Source organism: Festucalex cinctus, chromosome 21, assembly GCF_051991245.1.
Source record: "Festucalex cinctus isolate MCC-2025b chromosome 21, RoL_Fcin_1.0, whole genome shotgun sequence".
In the NCBI taxonomy this organism is placed as follows: domain Eukaryota; kingdom Metazoa; phylum Chordata; class Actinopteri; order Syngnathiformes; family Syngnathidae; genus Festucalex; species Festucalex cinctus.
This window is the reverse complement of record NC_135431.1, coordinates 5,497,318-5,513,090: the sequence shown is the minus strand read 5'-3', so window position 1 is coordinate 5,513,090 and position 15,773 is coordinate 5,497,318. Positions and strand designations below refer to the sequence as shown.

The following is a 15,773-nucleotide window of genomic DNA, read 5'->3' as shown; positions in this document are numbered from 1 at the left end:
ATAAAAGCGTGTCAGACCACAGAATGCATTGAATGAAATGCGCCGACAGCTCTGAGCTGATTTGTGTCTGCCAATCACATTTAACCACCTGAGAACATCTTTATGCTAACCCTTGTGTTTTTGAGCTAGCATGCGGTTTTTAACCTTGATGAATTATCGCGGGATTTGTGAGTTCACAAACCCCAGAGAATACATCTTGTGCCGCTCCCGCTGAGAACCGCCGTTGGTTCGGACCAATCACAGAGCCACGTTGTGTTTTGGGGGGGCGGGACATGCAACTGTGACCAAACCAGGAAGCCAGCTCCGACGCCAACAAACACACCTAACATGGACGACTGGAGGCTCATGGTAAGATGCTCGTGTGTCCCCGCCCCCTTCGGCAAGAACGAAGTTTAGTTAGTTTCAGTATTAGTTTTAGATTTTTTTTTTTTTTTAAATGTGTATTACTTGTGCGCCATATTTAAAAAACACAATAGGAGCAACGTCATCTTTTGGTGCTTTTCTATTGGCTGCTGCTAGATGATGTCACTTCTGTGTGACATACTTTCAAACATCATTTTTCCGGTTGATATCGAAATAAAGAAATACTAAAAAATCACATTTAAAATCACCCCCAAAGGCTCATACATTAAATTAATTACCAAAGACTAAAACGAAGGACATGTTTATAGTTAGTTTTAGTTAGTTCATTGTAAACATAAAATGTAGTTTCAGTTAGTTTTTGATTTTTCAAAAGCATTTTCGTTTTTATTTTATTTCGGTAACAATATTATTATTTTTTTATTTTATTTTAGTTTTTTCATTAATTTTATTTAACTAAAATAACCTTTAATGGCACCACTTTTTCGATACCCTCCCTTCTTACTTTGACTAGCTCCAAATGTTTTTGTTTTGTTTATTTTATTTGAACTGAGTCAAATGGCATTTTTAGCAGATGTCGCGGGCCACTGAAAAAATGGCCGCAAATGGCCCCCGGGCCTTAATTTGGACATCATCTCTGATCTGCACAGACAAAGGGGAGACATGAGGATGGTCGGAAGTCGGACTTTTCCGAGTTCAAACCAGGACGTGTAAACGGGAACGCCCCCTGAACTCCACTTGCGAAGTCGGGGGAAAAAAGAAGGACCCCGACTTCACCAACGGACTACAAGTGACGTCACTCTACAATGGCGACCACAGACCGTGAATGGTAAAACACAATTTACTTTCCATCCATCCATCCATTTTTTCGACCGCTTATTCCTCACAAGGGTCGCGGGGGGTGCTGCCGCCTATCTCGGCTGGCTCTGGGCAGTTAGGCGGGGGACACCCTGGACTGGTTGCCAGCCAATCGCAGGGCTAGATAGCTTTCTTCATTCATAAATATTCGACATCACGTCACGTAACACAACGTACGTGCCAGTATGCCGCTATCTCTCTGCGTGAAAATTATACGGTGAACTGTATGGAATGATTATGAAATAAGATAAAAACAGTAAAAATAAAATTAAAAAAACAATTGATCACTATCCGCCATTTTGGTTGTTTACTTTCGCCTCGAACGCTTTCAGGTCGGAACAGGTAAAAACCAACTCGGATATATCCGACTGCCGACTGTTCTCGAATGCAACACAAGTTCACACACACACTAATTGACACAACGAAACACACCTGGGCAACACAGGTGGACATGACAATGCTTGACAAGACACACACAAGAAAACGGAAAAAAAACACACATCGTGACTGACCTAAAGAGACTCCAAGACAAAATAAGAAAAATAGTTTTGAAATCAAACAGATTATCTGGAGATACGCCAACGTTTTAAGGTATGAAAATTACATTCCACTAGATTGCAAAGTCGATCTGAATTTGATTAATTGTAATGTTTATCTCTACTATAGAGGTATAATTGCTCTCCTCTACTCAATTATGTGTTGTGGCACATGTATAAAATAGGACAAAAGCACTTTGAGTTTCTGGCAACGTCTGCCCGCCTGACTATTGAGCGTTACTCCTTTCCCTTAATGGATTTGTGACATCATCCATCTGCTAGGTCATGTAAAATCTTCCTTGGATAATTTTGTCTATAACTGAAATGTATTATTTCAAACCATGCTGAAACAGCTGTCTGTGTAATCTTTGACGTTTGTTGTTATGCAAACTTACGATGATGTCATCGTGACGAGTGACAGTTGAAAAACGATGGCTGTTATAAATCTCTTCTTCATGTTTCTTAATTTGGTAGAATATACACATTTGCTCAAACTGAACTGAATGTGTCATTATTAATAATTCATGTTATCCATGTATGTGAAGACATTTTCACAAAATATTTGTCAACAATGATTGAACAGGAAGCAGATAAATCTCAGTGCTAAAATCTTTTTCTATCACTCTGCAAACATTTACTAGGGATGTTCGATACCACTTTTTTTTCAGACCCTCAGTACTCACCGATACCAACTGCCGATACCAGTAGTACATTTGTGACAAATCAGAAAAAAATTACTAAAAGATATTTTTAAATAAATATATCTCCTTTAATTTTGACAAAAAAAAACAGCATAGTCACTCTTCAATAGTCTTAACGCTCAAAATAAAACACAAAAATGCTCTTTTAGTTTAAGATTCACAATTTTGAAGTATTTCCAAACCGGTGAAGTTTTGGGTGAAAAACTGCTGCAAGCTAGCGCCACTTACAGGCAAGGAGGACTCACTTAACGTCTTCCCCCTCATCCATAATGGAAAATATTGCTTTTAAGGACCAGGAAATATGTCTTCTTGAACATTCCCAAGTGTGCTAAAAGGGTCTGATCACAAACATATTTTCCCACTTTTTTTTTTCTTTTTTTTTTTTTTTTTAAACTGCCTGTCCATCACTTTCTGTCACCACTGTCCCCGGCGATTTCCGAATCCCCGGCCACAAAAAGGCAGACGAACGTAGGCCAGCCAATAGAAACCGTCTTGGCCCAAAATGATGAGCCATCCAGCAACCCTGTCAGTTCGTCTGTCCTCAGGTGACCATCCTGTCAAACTAAATCCATCCATCCACTCTCTCTGTGACGCTTATCTTCACAAGGGTCACGGGGGTCTTTCTTGAGTCTTTCCTAGAGCAAAAAAAAATTCTGTCTTTTGCATATACTGTATTTGATCGCTTTCTTGAAGTATTTTATTTATTTATTTTTTCAATATTGTGACCGTTTTTAAATATTGCCAACCTCCCCACAATATCGTGATAATTATCGTATCATGATGTTTGGATATCCCTAATAAATATTATTAATAAACTGAGTATTTGGTCCTCATTAGAGTCAAATTTATTCAACAGAATTGACTGTGTAGGTGTTATATTTTTGCTTGTGTGAAGCACATTGATTCGCCTTGGGAGTGAAATGCGCATTATAAATAAAGCCGCCTTGTCCTGCCGGATAAACGTTGACGCGAGAGGTCGCCGGTGTCAAGAAGTATGACATCTTCATTGTTGTGTGTATTTGGTGGGAGGAGCTAAGGATAGCTTGTGGTCGGTAGAGCGATTTGATAGCGTCACGACTGCACGTGCATGTTCTTTCCCAGAGGTCGGATACTTTTCTATCAAATAAATATGCCACTCAGGCATTTTTAATCTTCTCGAATAGGAACTATTTTCAGGCTTTAGTCAACATAACCTGCGTTCAACTCGACCAGAAGCTGCTCCTCTACCCCTTCTTCATCAGACTAATTAGGGTTATAAATAACAAGCGACACTTTTCCTGCCAGGAAAAACAAAACTGACCTTCCATAGTGTCCTGCAGTGCTGTCTACTGAAGTGTACTATGAAATCCTTCCACTATAAAAGCCTTCAATGGAGTTTCCCATCAGCTCCTCTGAATTATTTCCAAATTATGTTTTCTGCCTGGGCAAGATTAGCTATCTTTATTTTTGTGAAGTTGGTCTGATGTGGCGTTTTGTCTTGTTTCAATAAATGTGTATGTTATGCATGTTTGGGTACTGCATGTACTTACAAGTATGTATGGAGTAGTATATATGTATGTAGATACAGTAGTTAACTCCCAATAACATACAAATAAATTTTTTTGTTTTGTGTCCCAAAGACGTATTTAGACGTTTTTGTTTGTTTGTTTGTTTTTTAATGCTAGAGCATACAGAAGGCTTTGATGCAAGAATGGTTGCAGAAATGGTAGTTATTATACAAACGGCCAGCAGGTGGCAGCAGAGCAAAGGAGATAAACCAAGGCCATGTTGGAAAAAAAACTCAATTACTCACAAGTTAGTTTAAATAGATTTGTGAAAATTGATTAAACTTAGCTATAGTCTAATGCTAATTGCTGCAAAACGGAAACAGAAACATACTTTTTTTTTTTTTTTTTCTGTCGAAAGAAGAGACTTTAATCTTTCTTTTGATCAGTTCCATGTTTTTATTTCAATAGAACACAATATTCTGTGGGCCTTGGAAAATCAGTCAAAATCCAGTAAAACAGCCAGGAGCGAACTGGATTGCTTCTGTTAAAATGGCTGGCAGCGAATGAGTTAAGAAATAAGAGAAGTATATACAAAAAGTATATGGAGTACACGCAAATTTGTCACATTCAATATGAGTTCCTTAATCAAATGCTTACAGTCAAAACCAAAGATGAAACGTGAATTGCACCTTGCATTTCGCGCTTGAATTTGATCACAAGGATACTACGAGCATACCTTAGGACTTGCCGTTTTTCACAGAACAAAACAGCGATGATATATATGAGAAATACAGCCATGTACTAAACATGTAAAATACTGCAGTACAGTAGAGCTCTCGAATAGAGCACATTTGTATATTGCGTAAAAGGTGGCATCAGGAGCAGCCAACAATAAGAACAGAACATCTGCTGTGACATAGTCGGGTCACAAGGCGGTAAGAACATACCTTCAAGCAACGTCTGCACTGTGCCAACAGCTACCGTTTGCACAGAGAAGCATGGCTGCACGTGACGGGTTAAAAAAAAAAAAAAAAAAAACTACTACTACTGTACAACAGTGTACTGTTTCAATTATGAAAGTCATAATTAGACGATTGATTCTTGCTGGCCATTATCATTTGGAAAATATTAATTTAATAATAGATTTCAATTATTAGCTAGGAATCCATGGGTATAGGCAACCACAATTCTTTTTAAAAAGTGTTTGTTTATGTACATACTCGGTTAGCGCAACAATCAAGCTTTATTTTGTAACTAACTCTAAATCTACAAAGTATGAGGGGTGGAAATCAAGGCTTCATTAAAATTGAATCAAGAAATGGGAATTAAAAAAAAAAAAGGTAAAGAAAATCAATTTCTATTCCATAAATTCATTAAAAAAAATATATATATATATCTTGCCATCCATCCTCTTATCCTGATTAGGAGGGCTGGCAATCTTTGACTGTCTCACGATTCTATTCGATTGCAATTTTTGGGTCTACGATTCAATTCAGAATCGATTCTCAATTCAAACGATTTTCGATTCAAAATTATTTGATTGACAAATGATTTCTGCTTCAACTTAGATATGCAAAAAAAATGTCACGATCTACTCCAGTCTGTTTTGCAAGACAAAATGACAAATAGAAACATTGAAGTCTTTTTTTATTTTTTATTTTTTTTTAAACATTTATTAATTTTGTATTGTAAGTGCCTTTTTTCCACAAAAACAGCACATGGGCTACAACTGCTTACAACTTTTCCCCTTCTTCTTCAGTTCTAATTTAAATAAAATTGATTTTTGGATATTAAATATTGATTCTGAATCTTAATAAATGAGAAACTCGATTCTTTTATGAATCCCCTTTTTTTTTCTTTTTTTTTTTTTTTTCTTTTTTTTTTGTTGTTGTTGTTGTTGTTGCACACCCCTACTGATTAGTGTTAATTTATAGTATTGAAATACATCAAATTACTCTATTATTGTAAAATTACTAGTTATAACCTTGATCACGAGGACCCCAATAGGATACAATTATCCACATTAAATACAGTTGAACATTTGTATATTATAAATCTATATATGCTGAAAAATGAATTTCTGCAAAGCAGTGATTTTTCGCATGCGAGCAAGCGGCCATGCTCGTCTTCGAGAAGCGCAGATGCGAGGCGCTCTGTGGGAGTGCTAATTAGCCGAGATATGTTGCTATCCTTAAAGCCGAGCTGACCTTCAACACTGTTCAATTAAAGCGGCCAAAACGCGCACACACACGCTGATACTGTTACTTACCTACTCCGTTCGAGAAACAGCCTTTAATGAAGTCTCTCTTCTCCATCTGCTTCAGCCTGAAAGCTGAGAACTGTGGCGCAACAATAATTTTTGTATCAGCTACGCTACCAGCGTGCTAATGGAACCAAATTCTACTCTAATTTTGTCTGTCTGAGCGATTTAATTGACCTTATGTTGATCTGTGGTCTTGTACACCCCCTAGAGGGAAGCCAACGACCCCCCATGGTTCTAGAAATCACACACTTAACAGGATAATGACATTGATTATTTATTGGGGGCCAGAGAATTGAAAGACAAACAAATCGTGAAATGCCTTTTCATATAGTACATACTGTACAACAAAACTGTATAAGGTATAAATTAGCATTTTGGAAAACGAACTATCATCTTTCCCTCAGTAAACATGGGAATGGGATACTGTATTCTCAAAGAGCCCTGGGGCTGATTCAGACAGTTGAACTCCCAAAATAGAGCCCACAACCCACACTACAATGATGCATTTTACCTCAACAACAGTGTTTTGCCGCAGCCCTTTTTTTTTTATTTTTTTTTTTTTAGGTCTTCCAGTGGGGAGGTTTAATCGCTAAGTTAAGTACTGGAAACAATCAAGCTGGGGCAGCAGGTTGCTATTTACTGACATGGGTTTCAAACAAGACAGTTATAGGCCATATTTTAAACATTTGCACTGAAATTAGAGCTGTCAAATAGGGACGTAACGATATCCAAACGTATCACGATCCGATAATTATCACGATATTGTGGGGGGTTGGCGATATAAAAAAAAAAAAACAATATTGTAAAAAAAAAAAACAAAAAAAAAACAATATTGTGCTTTTGTACATAACAGCAATGCATATAAACCACCCACAATCTCTAATAACAATATTAAGCACACATTGATCGCTTCACAAGCAAATTAGGTTCCCCTTCATCTGACAATTAGCATAGATTTTAAACATAGAAGGCCAAAACATCCCCAATGAAAAATAAATTGCACTAATAAACTAGCCACTAGAGGGTGCTAGAACTACACAAATGGAAATCAACCTGACTTTTGTTCACAGATGTGTTCCTTTTAAATATTGTGAACATGACGACGATATTGTGGCGGTTTTAATATCACGATATTGCCCGTATCATTTGTAATCAGATTAATCGCATCTTGTGTTGTATTGCATGTCACAGTTTGTGGTGTGCATTTGTATTTTTCATTTATTTTAAAGGGAGACTTTACTTATTTAGCCATTTTTGGCAGTCAAAAATGATTATTTTTCCTATAATAAATTCAATATTTTCATTATTTTTCATGTACATTTAGTACCTTTTTTTAAAAACACATTTTGCAACTTGCTGTCGACTGAAAAATGACATCACAAGGGCTCGAGTAACCAATCACAGCTCAGCTTGTGAATGTCACATGACCAAACCGCGAAAACAGCCTAAAAACTTGCCTTCATCTCCTCAATGTCGTTCTCAGCCCACTCAGTTTCTTCTTGGTGCGGCCAAATTGTGAAGACGGTAAACAACGGCTCCTCGGAGACTGTTGCGGATCAATTTCCTTGCCCTCCGCTATTGAATGGCGTCTTTGTGTTGGGCTAAAGTATTACATTCGGCGACCTCCATTCTGCCGCTCGACCCCGATTGCCTTCCTGGAAGCTATCAACATTGGCCAGCCTTCTGCAATCTCGCACTTCCGCCTCCATCCGCTGACAGCACTGACACGTTCAATTAAACAAAGGCGTTGTTGCTTGGGAATTTCATAATGAGATAGTTTGCTTGAGCTCTAAAGAGGTATGAGATCTCACGGGGTCCATCTCGCATATAACGTGTGAAAATAACACCACGGCCCTTCATCAATCGCCACGGAGACTTTTAACCTGCAGTAAAGCTGCTTCAGTAGCCAGCAGCCATGACTACTATGTGATTTGATAGTATGGGATGGATAACGATAAAAATTAATGACCATTCTAAATAATGTATATGATTGATGCGTTATAGTAATGGGTCGATGGGGACGGGTCTCGAATAAGCTTCGGCTTCTACCCGTCAGCCCTTCTTTCGGATGTCAATGTTGCAAATGATGTGATGTGATTGATGTAAACTGTAATGTGTCCGAAAGGAAAAAATGAATAAACTAAACTAAATTGAGTCAGCATCTTTCTGTGTATAATTTGCTGTTCGGTGATGATGTGGTGTCGGAGAGGACCTAGTTGCGAACAAACATCTTGCAAAAGCTGTGCATCTTGAATATATTGACAGCGAGACAGTATTGCTGACAACCGTAGAATAATTAACTTGACAAATTCTGACATTGTACTTGGATTATTGTAAATGACTGTAACTTGGTGAATTATTATATGGACAGTTGTGTTTATTCTTGTACTGCTGCGTTATTTGGCAATGTACAGCAAAGGACGCTCACCAATAATTCTGTCTCACCTTTTTGTTTTGGCGCATTGCCATGTTTTCTGTTTCACCATGTGAAATAAAAGTGAACCAGGAATTAGCAGACCAAGTTTAAGAAGACAAAAACTAATTCAGACAAAGACGATGGGAACTAGATGTAACTGAACCCCGAATCAAACCCGTAACCGCTCAATCCCTTTCTAACCAAGAGTGATGAAATACTTTTTTTTTTTTTTTGTTTTTTTTTTTTTGTTTGCTAATGTAGCATCCTTAGAACTATGTTTAGTGATGTGGCAAAAAAAACAAACAACACAAATGCATATCGACACCTGCCACTTAGCAGAAGCAAACACTGGTAAATGTGTTAGCTAATGCTAATCTGCGCTAACGCCACAGTTCTGATTTATCTTTTAGCTTTGACATGATAGTGCTTCAGCAGTCATTTTGAAAATGGTTATTTCATCAGTGTACACCTGAGGCAAGTGGAAATTTTGAAAAATTTGCTGAAGCAGAACAAAGTAGACTAGAACAAAAGAGGGAACATATTGTTTATCTACCATGTTGAAAACAGTGACAACTTCGTGTTAACGTTAGCACTAGAGTTAGCAAAAAAGCTACCGTAAATATTGACTGACTGACGTAAATATTGACCTTGTTTGACAACTTTGTGTTAACATTAGCACTAGTTAGCAAAAAGCTACCGTAAATATTGACAATGTTCCACAATAAAACGCAGAGTGGCTGAAATTTTTTTTTATTCAATATTTAGTGGGCAAGACTGAATTAAACTGATTAATAACGAAGAGACACGTGTCTGCGACAAACAAGCTGGGCAAGCTGAAACCTGATTGGCTGCAATAGCACATTAGCAAATATCATCCTTCTCTGTCAGAGAACAGTGTTAAGAGATAACATTTGGATTGATTAAATATCAATAAAAGGCTGCCATTCCAAACCACATGGCGCCCCTTTTAGCGGCTTTCACCTTTCACTTAGGCTGTGTGTGAGCACCTTTTGCCTGTTTGTTGGAGTGTGCTCTTTTGTGTTCCATCTCAGCGTGATCTCCATTTTGCTCCCAGCGTGTACGTCCGGGGTTGGAGGAAGACCTTCCGATTTAGTTTTAAAGGAGCGCCACATGGAACCATGCATGAATATTAACAACCTCAGCATGAGAAGCACATAGAATGCAATTGATATAAAATATATTTAGAATTATTATTATTATTATTATTATTATTATTATTGACCTCACAACAAATTGTTTCATTAACTCATTCACTTCCAGGACATTGTCGCTATTTTACTGGATTTTGACTGATTTTTGCAAGGCCCATATAATATTGTGTCCTATTGATATAAAAACATGGAATCTACCAAAAGAAAGATTAGAGCCTCTTCTTTCATCAGAAAAAAAGTATATTTCTATCTTTTTCCATTTTGCATCAGTTAGCATTAGAGTATGGTTAAGTTTCATCATTATTAAAAATCTGTTTAAAACTGTGGGGAAAATTAGCTTTTTGATCTCTTATACTCTGCTGCCATCTGCTGGCCGTTTTTGTAATAACTACCATTGGTTCAAGCATTATCTTCAGTTCAGAGGCTGCATCTAACCCAAAATGCATAAATACATCTTTGGGATCTTTGGGAGCATGGCAATATTTAAAATAGAACGTATTTATACGTTTTTGGGAGTGAATGAGTTAATTGAATGACGACAAGTCATTCATATATCCATTTTCTGTACTGTTTAATCCTCATTAGGGGAGCCAAACTGACTGAACAAGACATGGGCTACAACCTGGACTCCCGACCAACACACCACGGCCACAAGGTACTAGATAAATAACAATATACACTCAAATTCACACATAAATACAATTTAGTCTTCAGTAAACACAATACCAATTTATTTTTTATTTTAATGTATGAGGAAGCCATTCGAGTTCAAACGTGATCCTTGCACTTCTTACAACAACATACACTAAACAGGTATTTGTATATATTAGAGGTTCAAAGTCTCGGCATCCACGAAGCGTGAGCCCGCAAATTACCCATCGGATGCTTTTAAGTCGCATCCTCGCTGATCAAAGTGCAACGTGACGATGAATGTGAAAGCAGTCTCCTGGTGTCGAGACAATTCCGATTCTTTTTCCTCCCATCGTGACGACGGCGCCGTCGGCGTTTGCGTCTTTTGATATGTTAACGAACTACTGTCATTTCCAAAGTAGGAACATGTCATTTTTCACGGAACAAAAACAAAGTAATGCTTCGTGTTCTTTTAAAGGCGAAATTCAATTTACACTGCGAATTGGTTTCGTACAGCTCAATAAATATAGTCCAGAATTATACAAAGTGAAATGTTACTAAAAAAAAACTATGACTCTCCCTTATTAATTTTTTCTAGCCATAGACCGATATGCTTTTTTTTTTCAGGGCCGATACCGATAGTCAAGAAGGCCGATAACCGATATTTGAAGCCGATATTCATTTGCAGGAAAAAAAAAAAAAAAGTTGGTGTCTAAATTTAGAACAATAAAAACTTCAGCCTGCGATTGGCTGGCAACCAGTTCAGGGTGTACCCCGCCTACTGCCAGCTGAGATAGGCTCCAGCACCCCCCGCAACCCTTGTGAGGAACGAGCGGTTCAGAAAATGGATGGATGGATGGAAAACTTCAGCACTTGACTGCTTAAATGCCTTTAAGCATGTTTATTAAACAGCTTTTGTGATTTGCAACATGTTAAAGGTTTTTAGAGCTTAGATTCTAAGCCTTAGAAAATAGACAACTTTCTTTTGAAATTCTGACACAAAGTGGATGGTGCCCCCAGGCTCAGCATTATGTCTTATAAAGTTAAATGAAAATATCTTATTGAAATTTACTACAGTGAGTTTCTAAAAAAAAATATAAATATAACTGAAATGCTCAATGTTCATCTTTTACTTATCTTTGTTTTAAAGTTCTAAAACAAAAAGTGCATCATCAACGGCGCTTGTGTCTCCACCATAAGTGACTTTTACTTGGAGTGCTTTGCCATCAGCTTCTGCACCAACTATAATGTGGCTTGCACACAGGAACGCACACGGACTCGCTCACTGCTTGCTTTTATCAATAGTTGCCCGCATGCTAATTCGCGAGCTAACACTTAGCTCGCAGGCTAACTGTTACTACTCCCGAATAGCTATTCATTTGTGAGCAAGCGGTTAGCTCGGGGGTTAACTGTCGCTCGTACGCTAACTCCCAAATAGCTGTCAATTCGCGAGCTAGCGCTTAGCTCGCGGGCTAACCGTTAGCCCGCACGCTAACTCCCAAAGAGCCGCTAATCCGCAAGCTAACGCATTGTAGCCTGGTGTATCTTCATTTGTATAGTCACCACATTACGCCTAAACAATATTCCATTTATAGTGGTTGGGTTTCAAATAGTTAACAGAAGGTCAAGTCGCCTCCTGTATTTCAAGCACTAATGAGAATTTATATGTATCCCTTGTTAATGGCTGCTCTGCATTGTTCTAAATTTACACAATATATCATATTAGTGGATATATTGGTATGTAGTCAAATTTGTCAACAACGGTGTTCATTAGAAGTGGAAACACGTGGCCCTTTTCACATTTGTGGCGAGCAGCGATAAAAAAAGATTAAATGCAGATGGCTTGCAACATGAATCCCAGCTGGTAACAGGAACACTGAGGGACAGGAAACTGACTGCAAATTATTTGCAACAAGTGTGAAACATCCATTCATCATTTCATGGAGAGAGAGGGGGAAAAAAAAAAAGTGTTTGAAAGCATTAGCATAGCATCAAAGCTATGCTGCATCATTTTGTATGTTTGCTTGGCTATGCTGCAGCATTGTTACTGAAGAACAGTGACAAAGCGTAAGGCCATTTATCTTTGATCTGAATACTCAATTTTATATATATATATATATATATATATATATATATATATATATATATATATAAAAAATTGAGTTCCATTTGTGCAGTTCTAGCACATTCTAGTGGCTAGTTTATTTGTGCAATTTAATTTTCATTTGGGATGTTTTGGCCTTCTATGTTTAAAGTCTATGCCAATTGTCAGATGAAGGGGAATCTAATTTGCTTGTGAAGCGATTAAATGTGTGCTTGCATTAGCAAATAAGTGCCTCAATATTGTTATTAGAGATTGTAGTTGCTTTATATGCATTGTTATGTACAAAAGCACAATATTGTGCTTTTTTTTTTTTTTTTTTTTTAGTATGAGGTCTTTTTTTTTTTTTTTTTTTTTTTTTTTTTTCCAATGTGATCTTTTTTTTTTTAAATTTCACCTATCTCCCCGCAATATAGTGATAATATCCTATCGTGATGTTTGGATATCGTTACATCCCTAATATTGCCTGTATGTGATGTCTGAGGCAGAATGTGCACACAACTGCTCCACATGACATTTAAACTACACCCCTGAGCAAAGAATGGCTATATAAAATATCACTGGTTGTATAAAGGTTTTTTGTTTGTTTTTTCCAGATGAGACTAATTATACTAGAAGGTCATGATTTTATTTTCAGTGTTGTGTAATATAATGATGTTATTTTCTCAAACCTGCCACATTACACGTTTTTTTTCCCCCAAAGAAATAAACTCCCACATAATACTTCCAATTTACATTGTTCAAATTTCAACTAGCTTCAAAAATTCACACCCTCCGGGTTATATACACCGTCTGATTCCACATTACTTACAGTATTTTCACAATTTAGCGTTAAATATCAACTTTTCCCCATTCATTTTCAATGGAACAGACATTGAACTTTTCCTAAGTATCACTTTCCACGCCCACTTCCATACATATAACTTGTCATCATTACCAGGTGTCTTACACTGCTCAGTGGCACAGTTAGTAATTTCATAATTTATCTCTCAATTTACTTCATAAGCATTCGACATGCATTCAAATCTGACCATTCAGCTATTAGCATTCCCACGCAATTTCTCCAGAAATTGCACTTAGTCTCGTCTATCCAGTTATCATGCATCCTTAGTCCACTGTATATTTATATGCATTTATGTGTATATTCATATGAATAAATCATCCCGTCAAGTGGTGTTTAACTACTGTGTGCTTTCTTTTGCGACTCTCATTTCCATATGAGATGGTTCAATCGTTGCTCCTGGCATCTTACGATGGCTCCACTCTCCATTTTCCCCAAGGAGATTTAGCTGAGCCAAGATTGAGGTCCAGGAAAGAAGTTCAAGTCGTGAGCGGAGCCAGCATTTCAAGCGTGTGTTTGGGGGGAAAAAGGAGCATCCATTCAAAGCTAATTGAGTAGCTTAGTTTTCGCTAATGAGCAACAAAAATCTTTTGGAAAGGAAACGGGGGAAGGGAAGAAAAAGTTTTAGCCATGGACTTTTCTAGTTGCATCACGAGTTGGACGCCATCTGCTCATTTAAACAAAAAACAAAAAAAAACTGAGTTTTCATCAGTGTGTGTCACTTGGGTCGATTGATTTATTTATTTATTTATTTTACACACAAAACTGTACATGTATTCATACTTATACAAACCCTATCATACTGTTGTTACACTATGTATGCATAAAATAAACATTGCAGAGCTGTTGACGGCACATAATGGCATTATACATTTTTCATGCATTTGAAATGAATTCGAACACTGACACGCTGTAAGTCACCCCTGCAAGGTTCTCACTTTTTCTGCATTTGACAACTATTCCATTGTAGAAGCTTGTTTACTACTGACTAATTTCGACTAACTCATGAGGCCGTTTGCCAGGCCATGGTTGCAATATGTGAGAAAATAGTCTTGAGTTGGTGACTTGGTATTTTGATTAAGCCAAATTTGCTGCAGTTGTTGATGTAAAATTAGGTGCACAAAAAAAAAAAAAAAAATGGTGAACTTAATCGTAGTTAAGAATTATGTGAGGTTTGAACTAGTGTTGTTCCGATCCTGCATTAATGGTATCGGTGAGTGTGGTTTTTTAAAATTATTATTATTATTATTATTATTTTTTTAACCATTTGTCCTCTGTTAGCCTATAGGAAAGCGAAATATAAGCCTGATCGAGAAAGAGCTCAAGGACACTCGTATTTCAAGTAAGATATTTTCTTAGGATTCAATCTGTATTGTCACGTCAAGATGTGATATTTTGACAAAAGAGATGCTGGGGAAATAAGCGGGAATTTCTGGCATGTATGGGCTGTTTAGTATGTACATGTGACAACAACTGAAAAAAAAATATGTGGGAAAATCTGTTAGAGAGACCAGACCCTGTTAAAAAAAAAATTGTAAACATATTAATTCATAATATTTACACATTTTAGTGTATATGTAACAATCGTTGTTTTCCAGAGCTACAATAGCTTGTGGTCACATCAAAACATCAAAATGTTGGTGACCGTAAGCAGATAAAAGGAAGAGCAGCATGACTTTTATTTATTTATTTATTTTTTCCCACCCAAGCTTGACATCAATGAGTGGTGGTTGCAGCATCCTATAATAACAGCATGACACCGTGACACACAATTCCATGGACGGTAGGAGATTATAGCTCAGGGATCATATCAAATAAGAAAAAAAAAAATACTGCATCATAGATCAAGGATTGAGTATCAAACAATCAAGTTCACTCTGCAAAACAACAATATTCATCATATGACCTTTACTAACAGTCTAATAAAGAGATTTTATGGGGGTTCCGGAAATTATCGACTCTTCCTGTCAATGTCCTTGTGAGGAGGGTTCCACGAGGACATTGAAGTGAAAATGAGGAACATGGGAGGGGCGGGAGTGGATGAGCTTCCGAGACTGAATGAAGCGGCGCGAAAAGAAATAACAGGGGATTAATTAGAGGCTACTGAGTAGCTGGTTCTTTACGGGGCGCTAATGATTTGTATAAGCAGTTGTTGGCTCAACAACATCAATTTCAATAATGCGTGCTTTGATCCAGTGTTTGTGCCAAAATAAAAACATCTCTAATATAGATATAGATAGATTTAGTTATATACTGTACTGTAACTAATGTGATCACTCCTATCACTTTGCACAATTAAAATCAAAGAGCTACAGAAGCGTCACATGCCAATTTGGAGTGAACATTTTTGAATGGTAAACACAGCAACTGCGTTTGAACATATACGGGGCCGGGCGAATATGTCGGCT

At 37.3% G+C, this 15,773-nt stretch overlaps 1 protein-coding gene across 2 annotated transcripts in view; it reads left to right on the top strand.

Moving 5' to 3' along the window:
• The first annotated feature begins 1,660 nt into the window (after positions 1–1,660).
• katna1 (katanin p60 (ATPase containing) subunit A 1) overlaps positions 1,661–15,773 on the top strand; it is a 36,238-nt gene continuing 22,125 nt past the window's right edge. For both annotated transcript variants that reach the window (XM_077511086.1, XM_077511084.1), the window contains exons 1-2: positions 1,661–1,809; positions 10,379–10,448. The gene's annotated coding sequence lies outside the window, so the exon portion shown is untranslated. The remainder of the gene's footprint in view (positions 1,810–10,378; positions 10,449–15,773) is intronic.